The following is a 14,294-nucleotide window of genomic DNA, read 5'->3' on the forward strand; positions in this document are numbered from 1 at the left end:
GCTTTACCCCAAGCGAGCACATGCTTCTTCTTCCTTCTTATATCTCGCTTTATAGTTGCGTGTTCTAAGACATCCGATCTCGCTTCGAAAAGTAATGAGCTGCCCTTTCAGTTATCATAAATTGTAAAGCGTGACATTGCTTCCCTGCGCTCCCTTGCCGTCTCGCCTACGTAGGTCCGAGTGCGCCTACGGGATATGACAGGAGAGAGAAGGCCGCTGTTAGGTCCGATAAGTATGCGCTTAACTTCGCCTGAGCTTTAAGGATACGAAACATTTTTTTTTTTTTTTTTTTTTTTTGTGGCAGGGGACTTGTGAGATGACGTAATGGTTAGGGACGTCATTATATGATTGGTTAATAAAGTGTTTCGGGGCCCTTTTAAAAGGAGTCGCAAACATTCACCCTATACGCATTTGTATTCAAGCCACGCGATTCATTTGTTAGTGCATACTCTTAGCTAACCGCCAAACTGCTACTAAGCACCACAGAACACGCGAATCAGATGAATACACCGCATTACCCAATATCCGCGCTGGCTACACTAAACTATTACAGCGACGCATGCGCGCTTAGCGCACGGCTAACGTGTTATGCAATGTGGCGTTGGTGGATGCGTGGTAATAGCGTCATTTAGCTCATGCAAATAAACGCCTGATGGTGTACTCGGACGTTGGGGCATATTTCTGGCACCATCTACGGAACAACCAAGCACAACGCTTCTCGTGCCAGCGACCACGTCGAGCGCGGTATTTCTTTGTTGCTTTTGCCAAGGGTGCCAATTCTTCCGACGGCTTCATTTCACGAACGTGCTTGGCGTGCTAAACGAAGTCCCGCTTTATCGTCCACGTGACCTCTAAGCTCAATATCGAGCAGTGTAGTCGAGCGCATAATCGCGTATGAAAACCAGTACGTTTCTGTGCTATCACATTAGAAAACTGCAGGAATGTGATGTTTATGGGAGCATATGAGTCTTCTACAAGCGGAAACGTCGGGCGTCTCTCACCAAAACTGCATTGTTGTTGTTCCTTATCTATATTAAATGTTTCTTCGATTATCGTCCATGAATACGCGTTCCTTTCCGTGTTTCTGTCCCGATCTCTGTGGTCAACAGCCCCCCCACCCACTTTTTTTTTTCTGTTTCCTTCAAGAAATGGATGTCAGCTGCTTTTTTTTACGCTGTTTTGCGCTACGGCTAGAGATTAACGTGAGTGAGGCTAATATCCGAAGTATTCAGTAAACGAATCAGGCGAGGCGATGACGTCATTAAGTGTTCGTTATCGAGCGAGAAAGGAACTCTCTCAGCAATGATACACATGCATGTATAGCTTTGCACTGCAGTCAACAAAGCGCTTCGTAGCGAATGCTCTTGCCCGAGGCTTACGAGAGGTCAAACTACCTACAAGTGAATTTGGCATCGAGAGTTAGTAAAGCTAAAAAGCTAGGGAGCGAGAGTGCGTACAGTGGCAGAACGCGATGAAACCTTGCCCAGAACGCTGTGCAAAGTGCGAGCGTTAGGCCTAACTGTTTGCCGCTACGGGCGCAGAAAAAGCGGTAATGCTGATGATAGGCAATCCTTTCGTGGTACCGACCTCAGGCACCAACCAGCGTGCCCTTTGTGTCCACGGGGTTCTTATCTCTCGGCGGCGCTGCCCTGCTCCTATTCGTGGCTTTCCCGCGTTTGTCGTTATCGCTGCGCGCGCGCACGCGAAGCACTTCAAAATGTCGTTACGCAAAACGAGGCTCGTGGGATTTCACGCGGGTTGTCCCTGGGGTAGGCTTAGCGGCTGTCGCCGTAGGCTCTTCTCCAATCTGCACTTCTGCCTGGTTTTTTCAGCGCAGACGACACTCGTCTACGCTGCGTGTGTTACGTTCTGGCACCATGGCAGGAAGTTTTACCAGACGAAAAAGAAAAGGAAATGCAGAAAGCTTTATTTGCTTGTGCCAGTCGGGTTTGTGTATAGTCGCCGTGACTTGTGGAAAGCTTACGCTCCCAGAAGATTTTTCCCTGTTCTTCTGCGAGCAGACGACAGCCGTTTCCGGGTGTTGTTATCAAGTGTGCTGTATGTACTACGCCGTCGCCGTAGCCATCAGTGCTTTCCTGTTAGGACGGGATAAGGAAAGCTGCAGTCGAGGACTTTGCGCATATATAGAGCTACGAGAGTGCCTGTTCGCTGAAGAACTTTGCTGCTTACAGAAGCGGCGTTAAGCTGGTGTAATATTCATGCGTTCGTAGACGCAATCTTCTGCTTGGCTGCACTGGTTTCGCATGAAAGCGAAGCGTACATATGCAGGGATGTTGCGTATCCTTGCTGCTTTCCTTCTGTTGCATAGCGAGTTTAAAAGAACATGGCGAATATACTGCAAGCTGATTGTGTCCTGAGGATCTCCTGTTGGCTCAGCGCCGGAAATGGACTCGTGAAGGATGGCGCTATGAATAGAAAAATAAGATTCTGGCTTCACATTTTTTCAGCTTTAATCTTGGTGTGCTTTATTCGTTACAGTATATATTCTTGTCCCTGGCGCAGTAATCGCTTATGCGTAAGCAAGATATTTTCATCGAGGAAAAGGGACGTGTCTACGATGAATTCATGCTCTCCGGTGCCAGCACAGATGTTTGTTGATTACTAGAAGCTTTTTTATAACGTTTGTGTCCAAAAGTGCATCCGAGATTTCGACGAGGAACACCGGGCAAACAAGTAGGCATACATAAAAATGTCGTTTACATCAAACGTTCTTATTACACGCACTGCGGAGCACTGCTCATTCATAGGTACCGAGATGCTATATACCACGACAAATGTGTGTATATCGCGAAACTGCAAGGTAAACTCTACAGCTATGTAACTGGATATTTGCGTGTTATAGTTTGATTCTTTTTCACGCCGATGTTTTACCATAACTTGGCGTTATATATGAATCCATCCAAGTTTTCAATGACGGACACCGTGCAAACAAATTGTCAATACAAAAAAAAAAAAATGTTATGCATATAGTACGCAGATGTTGGAATCTGTGTGAAGCGAAACTCTATTGGCGGTGGAAATATTTGCTACTGGTGTGGTCTTATATCGACGTGTTTTCGAGTTTCTGCGCAACATCGTAATCACGTTGAATATCATTTGATCTAAGGTTTCACTCATTTGGTTGTGAACATTTATTTCGTGAACATGTGACTTATCTCTAGTGGTGCGTCATAGCGTGATTCGATGGGTGATTCCTATTGGGAAGAAGGTGTACGTAGAAGAGCGAGAAGGAGCCAATAAGCGGTAAAGTAGGAAACGTAAAGGTGAAGTTTGATGCTTACCGAGCCAATAACCCCCAACAGCCACGCAAAACCCAGGAGAGCAGACAAAGGAAGCCTCGCTTTATAAGAAGCAGTCTCACTACACGAAACAAAGGGTACTGCCGATGAATCAGCATGGAGATGAGATACGACGAAAAAAGCACGCGCAAATCGAACTAGGAGAAAAAGTATATGATAAAATCATGTCAGTCTTGGTAATTGAAATTTATGGGCTAATTTGTCGCCATGCCACTATCAGTGATCAAAAATGACTGCTTATTTTACGCAACACGGTGCGCTGCCGATCAATCAATACCCAGGTGTCAAAGGACGAGAAAAGCACGCGGAAATGAGTGAACTAAAAAGAAAACAGCGCGACAGGAACTATCGAACATGATTGTAAAAGTCAGCAAATGCTTTATCGTGTAACGTGCTGCTTAAACCCCTGGCAATCCGTTAATCACGAAACCTTACCAGCTCGTCAACAAACATACGAAGCGACAATCTCGCTGCCAGCCACAATGCGAAATGATATCGTAACAGTATATCCCCATGTTAATTGCAGCTGCCGAGCTTGACCTCCCCACTACCCATAGTAGACCGAACCGGAAACTATGTAGCGCATTGGCCTCCAGTCCGGCCGTCGCCTGTGACGTGCACAGGTGTCTGTCGAAATTGGGGTGCTGGCAGCTGACAGGCACCCTCTTCCCGTAGTAAATGACCTCACTCGCACTCGCGCCATCCAGACTGATGCCTCGCTGGCCTCCTCCTCCAAACCTGCGCTTTCTTTCGCCGCTCTTTACTGTCTGTCTTCCTTGTTCGTGTTACCTTTTCCGGGTTTTTAGTGTGCGAGATCGGCTGAAGAATATCCAAAGTGGGCGAAGTAATTAAAGAGAGTTTTCGCTTTAGTGAATCGACAGCCTTCTAACTTTAAAGTTTACGATGTACAGCTTTTTTTCTTAACTAGCGTCACGATATTAGTCCGTCATCTTACTCTGGTACAGCACCCGTTTGCGCCTCTAACCTGGCATCACGAAGGTGACAGTCGTTCTTAACGACGGCGTATAAGAAAGTGACATATAAGACGCTGCAAGAGGCTCACTCACGCAGGGCCGACGCCGACACCGATTTCGGTCTGCCGACTGTCGGCGACAGCGTTTTTTTTTTGTCACTTTCTTGTCGCGGGAGCCTCTGTCACACTGTACCGACGCCGAGCTCTCCGCCGACCGTCGGCAGATTGTCGGCGTCGGTACACTGTGGCAGAGGCGCCCGCGACACGAAGGTGAAAAACGCTGTCGCCGACAGTAGGCAGACCGAAATCGGTGTCGGCGTCGGCCCTGCGTGAGCGAGCCTTTAGCAGCAGCAGCAGCCGAACGACACGCTGCAGAGCAGGATGAGCGCATCACGGCCAACGCGGAGCGCCATCGGAGCCTGTGTTCGTGTGCGGGCTGCAGCTCTCCTCAGCGGCGTTCACTATATACTGTAAGTGCGCTCTCCTGCACACTACAGGCCGATCGTATATAAAGGGGTAAAATGGAGGCCATAAACTCAGCCAGACCATAGTGACCATCACGTTTCTCTGTGTAGACACAGCGGATTTCTCAGCCGTTGTAAGCTCTTTCTTAGTTCTTCGCTGTTTCTCTTTCTCCACCTTTGTCACGCGACCGTTAAGGCGTGAAGACGTTGCCCATTCTTTTCCCTTGTTTCGACGGTCTTGTTCCAGCAAGGTCCTTGTTTTCCGGGTCTTGCGTCTGCTTAGCTTGGCGCACGCGTGAAGGCACGCCGCTGTTGTGCCTTCGGGGCTTGTACGAACGGGAGTAAAAGTCGGGGACACAAGGCAAATATGTAAAAAAAGAAATAAAAAAAAATAAAGTGATAGAAACGACCGAGAACGTGGGTGGGAACGTAGGGATCGAAGAAGGTGTGCGCAGACTGCGACAAACAATTAGGGTTTATAGAAAAGCGCCCCGTATACAAGGCTGTGCGACGCTGCAATAAGGTTCTTCGCAGCGGTGAAGTAGGCCGAGAAGAGGAAGCGGACTTCAGTTTTTGCTTAGTGTACTTATTATTGTTCTTTTTGTAACCGTGTAGTTTCTTTACGCGATGTATATTGGGCTCTGTTAGTACAGCATATTGCCGGAAGCGATAAAAGGAAGAAATATTTTACGGTTCTCGAAATGGGACGAAACGAGAGGGCGTGGGCCTAATACGAAAGTGTCCCTTCTGTGTCGCCTATTTGCTTTGCACGCATCATAAATATTGACTCTTATCGCGTGTTCTCCTGCACTATTTAGGAGTGTGTACTCCTGGGTCTGTTTATACATTTCCCTTCAGTTTCTTTTTTTTTAATCGTTGCTAATTTCTGGAATGAATAATACCGCCATCTATAGCGTGTTTAGTGCCCATGTTGGCTCGCTTACTATTGCAGACTACTAAGTGGGATGTGCGAGCGACTATAATTCAGGTGGATGGATTCCATCATCTTTGCTGAGTGCGAAGTCCTTAATTTCTTGAAACGACGCAAGTCGAGTGCGTGCTCATAATAATAATTCGTAATATGCATCAGGCTGTTGTATTTTTTCTTTTTTCCCTCTGCAAAAGTGGCCCATACCAACCGTGGAGAGCCGTCCAAAAATTGGGCGGTTTCTAAAAAAATGCTTGAAGGACGTTTAGGAGACGGAGAAAAGTTTCTTAGTGGGGCAAGATGTGCTATTGCGCGATATATGTATAATGGCAATAGTGGCTACTCTTTTTTTTTTATGTCTAGATAATAAAAACCACAGAACAAGAATAGGTAGTCGCCAAACGACGAAACGTTATTGAACGTGATTTATCGACCGAGAAGAAAAACGAAGGCAAAGAAAAATAATGAAAACAATTTGTACTAATGGAGGCTAGCATGCAACACCCGCTTAATATGAACGTCCAGTACGTATTCTGCACGTGTATTTATCGGTTAAAATAGCACGAAATAAAGCACACACAACAGCTTTGATAAGCCGCAACCAGGAGGGATCTTATTGCACATTGCACTCGTTATTTTACAGTTACCGAGCTTTATTTTGGTTATCTTGGAAGCGAACATCGCCAAGTCAAGCCACACGACTGCGTACAGATTGGAGCGTGATCTTTAATTTCACTGCGATCTTGTGTTCACGAGCTCGGCCGGCTTTCCCGACATTTATTTGTAATTACAGTGACACGAAATCGTGTTTGTCACTTGATGGATGTTTTCTTCAAGCTCACAAATCAGTTCTGCGGAGGCTCACAATGCGGAGGAATTATCGCGAGAGGAGAAATTGCCACCCACCCGACTGTAGCACGAAGCTGCAGTGGAAAGTTTCCTAGTTGAAAAATTCGTCTTGGTTCTGAATCGAAACCGGAAACGACGATAGAAATAGTGCATAGGGGAAATGTGCAGCAGTCTTATTATGGACGAAACCTTTGTTCTCCTTCCCTCCGGCAACAAGTATTAATACGAACCCATGTGTTGTAATCGCGCTCCCAAGCAGAACTAGATGTGCCTAGACATCAAAAGCAGACGACGTCGCTTTTGACGGTACGATCGGATTGCATTTGCGCTGTCCTCGGATCTCGTTTGTTGTTGTTGTTGTTACTTGGTGACTTGGCGCTACCCACTCTTGGGGAATGACCATGAATCGGAATGTGCAAAGGTTTAAAAAGAAAAGGAAGCTAATCTCGAGGAACATAAGTTCAATCCGTGCTTTAACTGGAACTTGTGAAAATTTAACCTTACGTGATGTAGATATGAACTCTACTGTATCTTCATAGTACAGAATATGAAATTTGAATTCAGGATGGCTTGTTTGTGATTTCTCTTTATCTGCGACTTTCGTTGCCACGCATACACAGTGAAGAAAGCTTAGAGAACACACCTACCTTTCTCGATCTCAGTGACGTGGAGCAAGAAACAAGGGGGCTGACAGCTTTGGTTTGGCTTTGTGCCTATGGACATGGCTCAACCCACTGCGGGGAATCGTCCATGAATCGGGCGGCAGTAGCTAAACAGGGAAGAATGCTTAAATAGAATTTTGCAATTCATGAATGAGATGACAGCGCTCGTGCGTGAAATTGCGCACCATAATTTCTTCCTCCTCGTCTTCGCTAGCGCTGTTTTTGTCAAGAGAGAGAGAGAAAACAAGGGTAGGAAAGGCAGGGAGGTCAACCAGAACAGCATCCGGTTTGCTACCCTAGACTGAGGGTGGGGGAAAGGGGAATAGAAAAAGGAAGAAAGGGAGAACGTGCACTGACTTGCTCAAGTTCCTGTGCTACCGGTAGTAGAGGAAGCGCACCGGCATGGCGCCATAATGCGTCGTCACGTGACATGGGGTTCGCGCACCTTTGAGCCCCGCTCTCGATGCGTTCGCTATTCTTTTTTCTTGGTGGGTGTCGCAGCATTCGGTGAGCGACGGTGTTTTTAACCTGATCGGAATAAGGCTTCATCTTGTTGCTTTCGTGTCCCTTCGTTCATTCATTCCTTCCTTCCTTAGTTCATTTTTATTATTATTATTATTATTATTATTATTATTATTATTATTATTATTATTATTCCGCCAGTTCTATTCCGGGTATTTCGGTGGAAGCCTATTAATATCTCCGTTTTCTTTTGACATCGTTCTCGTTTCGAGGAAAGATGATATTCAAGCCGAAGTTGCTCGCGCTGAGTTTTTTCTTTTCATTTTCCTCCGATGGCCCCGCGTCGTTTGATTGTTCGTTTCTTTCTTTCTTTCTTTCTTTCTTTCTTTCTTTCTTTCTTTCTTTCTTTTTTTCGTGATTACTTTCTGTCTGTATTCTCACTCGTGGATGCTTGTACACCACGCCTCCGCTGAGGCGTTAAAGTCCCTCGTCGCTGTGTGTTCGGTCGACTGCGACGCCGATTAAACGAGAGAGGAAGCCAGACTGTGGCATGGTGGGGAGGCATTCTTGGAGACGGGGAAAAAGTTAAGAAATGAAGGCACAAGAAGTGAGTAAGAATGTGGGAGGAAGGTTAACGAGAAGACGGGAGACGAAGCGACTGGAGATGTGATACACGGGAAGGCATCGCTGCGGCGAGGCGCGCAGCAAGAGGCGCTTATTGGAGATGAGACCGTGTTCACCGTGCAAAAAGAAAAAAAAGAGAAAAAAGAATAAGAAACGACGCCTAGCCTGTGCAGGGACGAGAGGATACAGGTGAAGCAGTGTGAGCTGATGAAATAAGCGGATAAGGCGACAAAAATGAGGAAGAGCAAGCAGCGACCGTACTACGGAAGCAGAGCGAATGAAATGGCCGATGCTGCCGGGGAATCCGGAGATCCTTAGAAATAAATAAATAAATAAATAAATAAATAAATAAATAAATAAATAAAAGAACAAGTGGTGTGGCAGCGGAGAACGGATAGCACCTTGAATGATTTTCGAGAACCAAGCTTTTTCACTTCCTTCCGCGCTTTGGCGAAAAGGCGAAGGCCGACGGAACTAAAGAAAGGCCCGATTTTGTTTTGGCACTTAACGGGGACGGTGCCTTACTGGGCCGGAGTCCTTCTAGCGCGAAGCTGACACCGAAGTGCTCCACCGTGGTATTTTATACTGTTCTTATTTATTTTGACTTGTTCTACAGTTCGTTCGATTCTTTTTCTACGGGTTTGGAGCGGAAAGCAAGTAATGAACGAAAGTTGGACTTCGGAAGGGCTGCGGCAGGACGCGAAGGCAGGTCACTATTTTCGCTCAGTGTTTTGTGGGAAAGCGGCCGGCAGTTTTAATTCCTATCGACACTTTTCAAAGTTCTGGCAGATGAAGCCACTGGTCTTCTAATACTCTTTGGGTGAGCTGCTTGGAGAACGGTCACGCTGTTAACTGCTACGGAAATATCTCCGGGTGGTAGAGATGACATACCGATTTGGATAAAAGCACTGCACACTTGATGACGTCGTCTGACTGCTGTCTGTAGTTGGGCTCTTCTGATCGCCTGGTCAGATAACTAGTTGTAAACTGTTTTCGGTTGTTGATGTCTAGAATACACTCTTACAGGACTGATGTCTCTTCTCTGTGGAAGTAACTTCTTGCTCCATATTTATTTAAATTTTCGATATATGGGACGTTTCCCAATCGACTATGTTTAGTTTTTGAACAGTAAATGAGTGAACTTGCTGTGTTGACTAAGTACTGGACCAGGAGAAAGAGAGGATGGGAGGGCATGAGGGAATTGATGTTGTGTAACGTAATACAGGCAGTTACTTCATACCCCAAATTGTAAGACTCTGTGGGTTTCGAGAGTGCCGTGACACTTCTGGCGGCTGCCAGAGGACACTGTAGTCCTAATCTTAATTCGAGTTCTACTACGCAAAGACTCGACGTTACTCATTTGCAAGCACACCTTCGAGTCGAGCCTTGGCCTGTTGTAAGTGACAGCTTGACCTTGCGTCGGCCGGTATCGCACTGCCTCTTATTAACAGAAGGTGTGTGCATCGGCGGGGTATGGTTGCGCATTCGGTACGGAGCAACGTAATGGCGCGCGTATGAGTACAGGATGACACGGGGCGCGCCCTTTTCTCAACGCCGGCATGTGTTCGCGCGACTACGTTGACGACCGCGACGGGAGTCAGAATGTCAAGGCCGGCACCGAGCGTTCCTGTGGTCGCCGGCGTCGCGAAGAGAATCGCTCGCATGCCGGGTCGATGCCATCATCATCTCTCGTCGCCGTGCTCTCCAGCCGGGCGTCGGGATTCCTAGCGCGCCATCCAATCCAGTTGCCCGCTCAACGCACCGGCGCCGCTGCCAAGGCGGTGTTTACTCTTCCGGAGGAGTGGCATTGGCTAATAGCAGCCATTCTCTAGTGTGAAGTGTGACATTACGAAGCCTGTTTATATGGGTGATCACTGTTCTTGAGCACTTCATCCGCGAATAGCTTAGCTGTGTTCATGGTGCGGGCACCATAAAGGATAAAAAATTGGAAAGATTACAACAAAAGAAAAGCTTTTTAACTGGAGCACTCCTGTGTCATGGGAGGAATGGAATGTTCAACTCTGGCCCATACGTCGCCATTGTTTAAGAAATATGTATCCATAGTTCACTCAAAAGGAGTGAGCATCTTTTGATCTCCCAGGATAAGAAACATCACTGTAGATCTCGGATGCGGTCTTGCGCCGCGGCGTGCCGCATTCTGAGGCACAATGGAGAAAACTCCCGTGGGCTTTGTTTTAAGGTGTATATTATTGAAATACATTTCTTAATATTCTGCACGTCTTTTTGTCGTCTTTCTATTTATTTATTGAAATTATGTTTGAGGCCTCTATTTAAAGCATTGGGTAAGGGGAGCAAGTACAGCAATAAGGCAACTCAAAAGCAGCAGCCACCACCACCACCACCACCACCACCACCACCACCACCACCACCACCACCAACAACAACAACAACAACAACAACAACAACAACAACGACAACGACAACAACAACTTATAACCAACTGTACATCAACAATACAGACGTTAATAAAAATGGAGACATAATTCCAAGCATAAATTCATACACATTAAGAAAATACGTTATACAAAATGCAAGAACTATCTGAATATGCATTTTAAAAAGATACAAAGGTAACGCGAAATATTTCAAACAAATATCATCGGAGAACTAAGCAAATATAGAATTTTAGGGTTCTGCTTAGTCTTCATTCCTTTGAAATGCTTCAGTCAATCAAACAATAATCAACCCGTCCGTCCGTCCGTCTGGTCTGGTCTGGTCTGGTCTGGTCTGGTCTGGTCTGATCTTAGAAACACACCACTCTTGAAACATAGTTTCGGCATCACAAGGAATGTTGGAAGTGCCACGCGGTCATTTTGCATTGAAAAAGGTCCATAATACGGCATAATTATCTCCAGGAAATATTGTCATATTGATTGGTGGATAGCCAGGGAGATGTTTCATCAATACAATTAGCGTCACAAATTAGTGATGCCATGTTGAAAACATGAGCCTTTCTGCAGGGCAGCGGTCGTTAATTGAATCGATGTCATATTGTTCGTTGCACCACATATTCCAGGTCGCCCTTCCTACGAAAGAGAAGCTTTCGGCGGCTGTAATTTTCGTGAGCCTGCTCACGAAAATTAAGTCGTCAAGAGAAGTTTTCTTGCCTAAAGAATTGCTAAAGTTTGTTTATTTAGTAAAATGATTGGGTAAATGTAGGACAATAAAAAGCGCGAACTAAAGTTTCCGAATTTTTTCGCGGGATTGCTGTGACTCGATGCTTAAAGGCCCGTTCACACTACTAGAAAAATTCGGCGAGCGAAGCGGATTTGCTCGCCGGAAAATAGAGAGCGTGTTCTCATCTGTTCACGCGCGCATCGGCAGATCCGGCGCCGCTTCTCACTTTTCCGCGAGGACAGCGAGATCTCGCGGCAGTTTTTTTCTTAATTTTGCGATCGCGGGACAGCGAGATCTCGCGGCAGTTTTTTTCTTGGTTTTGCGACTTCGCGAACGAGACGAGAGTTCACGTGAGTGCCTCTCGTTCGCGGGTTTTTGTTTCGTCTGCTTGTATTGCGCCGTTACTGGGCTTCCAGCTGCGAGATACTGAGCACAGCACGATGGCGAGCTTTTCAGAAGACCAGGAAATGTCGGAAGAAGAAGAAATTGTCACGATTCTCCTCTGCAACTCAATGATGGCTATGCTTCAAGAACTGCGATGGGTTGAGCAACCAAGATCGCGGCGGCGGCGACGACGGTGATGGGTCCGCCCGTCCTTGTAGGAGCGGGATAGGTTGGGACAGGCCAACAATCTCTTGCCACTGCATGAATCGTTAGAAAGCTTTACGCTCACCGTTGTAGCTCGAAAAAGTTTCTATTGTAACACTGCTCTACTCTCGCGGTGTCATCAGTGTCGTGCGTGCATGCCTGCGCAGGCATTCGAACGGCGCACGAGCTCAGCATGCACGGCATAGGAGCAAACAGCGGCGCGGGAAAAATGTTTGCTGACGTTTGACGGAGAATATGCATAAAAGCAAGGTACTGGCAATGACAAACTCTTGTCGCCCCGGCATCGGCGCGAGTAAGCGTGAATAGCAGTTGTACTTAACACTCACTCCCATTTCTTTCCCGATCCTGTCTCAGAGCTCCTATTTGTAGGCGATGTCCTTGAAATTCAAGTGCCCTTTGTCGTACAGTATGGGGTGCTGCTTAATTGCATCGATTATCATTTACACGGAGAAGGCCGGTCGCTCAAACAAGCTGGCTGCCATGTTGAGATTGGACTGGTTGTGACGTCAAAAACGCAACTTCCGGCAGCGGCGAAAGCGGAAAAATGGGTCCTGGACCGATTGCCTTCACCGTGCCGCTTTCCGCTCTCCTCGGCGTCAAAAGCGGCCGAATCCGCTTCGCTCGCCGGATATCTCGTGTAGTGTGAACGGGCCTTAAGAGCGCCGCTGAGCAAGACGGGATCACTACGTCTCGTAAGACGTGTCGGAGGCGACGCGAAAAGTGCGACGACAATCCGTCAGGAGGGCGGATTCGGTTGCCACAAAGATTCGCGCGCACGGTCCCTCGCTCGTTGCGTTATTATTAATGGAGACGCGTCTCGCTTTCTCAGACGAATCCAACAGCGTGTCGTCTGGGCTGATTAAGTACCCCTTTTTAGACCCCCAGAGGGCAGCACAAAGCACCCGGGACTCGCCATTTGCTCAGGCACGCACACACGCACGCACCCATTCAGATGGCTTCGCATAAGCACCCGTGTGACTGGGTCTGTGTGAGCGCGCCGACGCCATCCATCACACCCACTTCCGCCGCTCGTTTTGCCTCGGAGCGCTAGCAGTGTACCGCAGAATAAATGCATCTGCGCACTAGCACTTTCCTGAATGACGTTCTGCTATAGAGGAAGGGCTCGCTGCCGACTTCAAAGGAACTTCGCACTGCAATGTGCAATGGAAAGTAACAGTGACAGTGGTGCAGTAATGCATTTGGAACGGTCATCCTCCTACGGTACTTATTCGCTTTCTTTCTTCGGGTTGTGTTTCGCTGGCCATTGCCGCTGAATACGAAGCACATAATCGCTATTCGGGACATAGATGTCGATGCCGCTAGCGATTACTCAGAGTTACGTCTCACTAATACTTTGCTCAAAGCAAATGCGCCAGCTCTCGCTAGTGAGAATCTGTCTTGTCGTACATAAAAAAAAAAAAAAAGCCTGTTCCCGTAGCGCAGTTCCTCGGGCCCAGTGAGTTTTTGCAGGATGTTTGCGAATGGTCAGAAAAATTGTGCGGCGATGCGGCTCCATGCGCAACGCACATGCACAACGGGTCATCATGCAAGCGCATCTGTTCTGAAAAGAAGAGGCTTCTGGACAGTATGAGATGAGGTATTCCTCATGAACATGCGGAACAGCTAGTTTCGCGGGAAGAACCGCCTTTAGGGCGCAAGGAAATGGAGACTATTCTACGCTCATTGCTGCTCGAGAGACTGAACTGAGCGGCTCATGGTGACAGATATTTATGACTCTGAAAGAGACGTTCATGCGGAGAAATTGCCGGCCTGTATATATATAGCTTGCCAGCTTAACCCCGCCTGAAGCATCATCGTTACCACCATCACCACCGCCATCGTGAAGGAAACAGTGAAATTTGAAAGCTCTCTGTCAGCGTAGCAAACAGAATACATAAAAATAGTTGCAGCTTGTTAAAGCTTTTTAAAAGTGCCGCCACTACGCTACACAACTAATCGATCATCTTTTGGAAGGCCCACCACGGTGGCTGAGTGGCTTCTACGATACGTTCGGCTGCTGAGCACCACGTTTAGGGTTCGATCACTTGCTGCGGCGGCCGCATTCTGATAGGTAGAAAGTGCAAGAACTGTCGTGTACTTATTTTCGCTCTACGTTGGAGGACACCAGACAGTGAAAATTAAAGTGGAGCCCCTACTACGGCATCTCTCAGAAACAACCTTGGCATTTCTTTAGGACATTGGAATCAATCAATCAATCAATCAATCAATCAATCAATCAATCAATCAATCAATCAATCAATCAAT

At 47.1% G+C, this 14,294-nt stretch overlaps 1 protein-coding gene across 4 annotated transcripts in view; it reads left to right on the forward strand.

Moving 5' to 3' along the window:
• Positions 1-14,294, forward strand: part of sog (short gastrulation) — a 319,699-nt gene that overhangs the window by 192,312 nt on the left and 113,093 nt on the right. The gene's annotated exons all lie outside the window — the stretch shown is intronic.

This window comes from Dermacentor andersoni, chromosome 3, assembly GCF_023375885.2.
Source record: "Dermacentor andersoni chromosome 3, qqDerAnde1_hic_scaffold, whole genome shotgun sequence".
NCBI lineage: Eukaryota > Metazoa > Arthropoda > Arachnida > Ixodida > Ixodidae > Dermacentor > Dermacentor andersoni.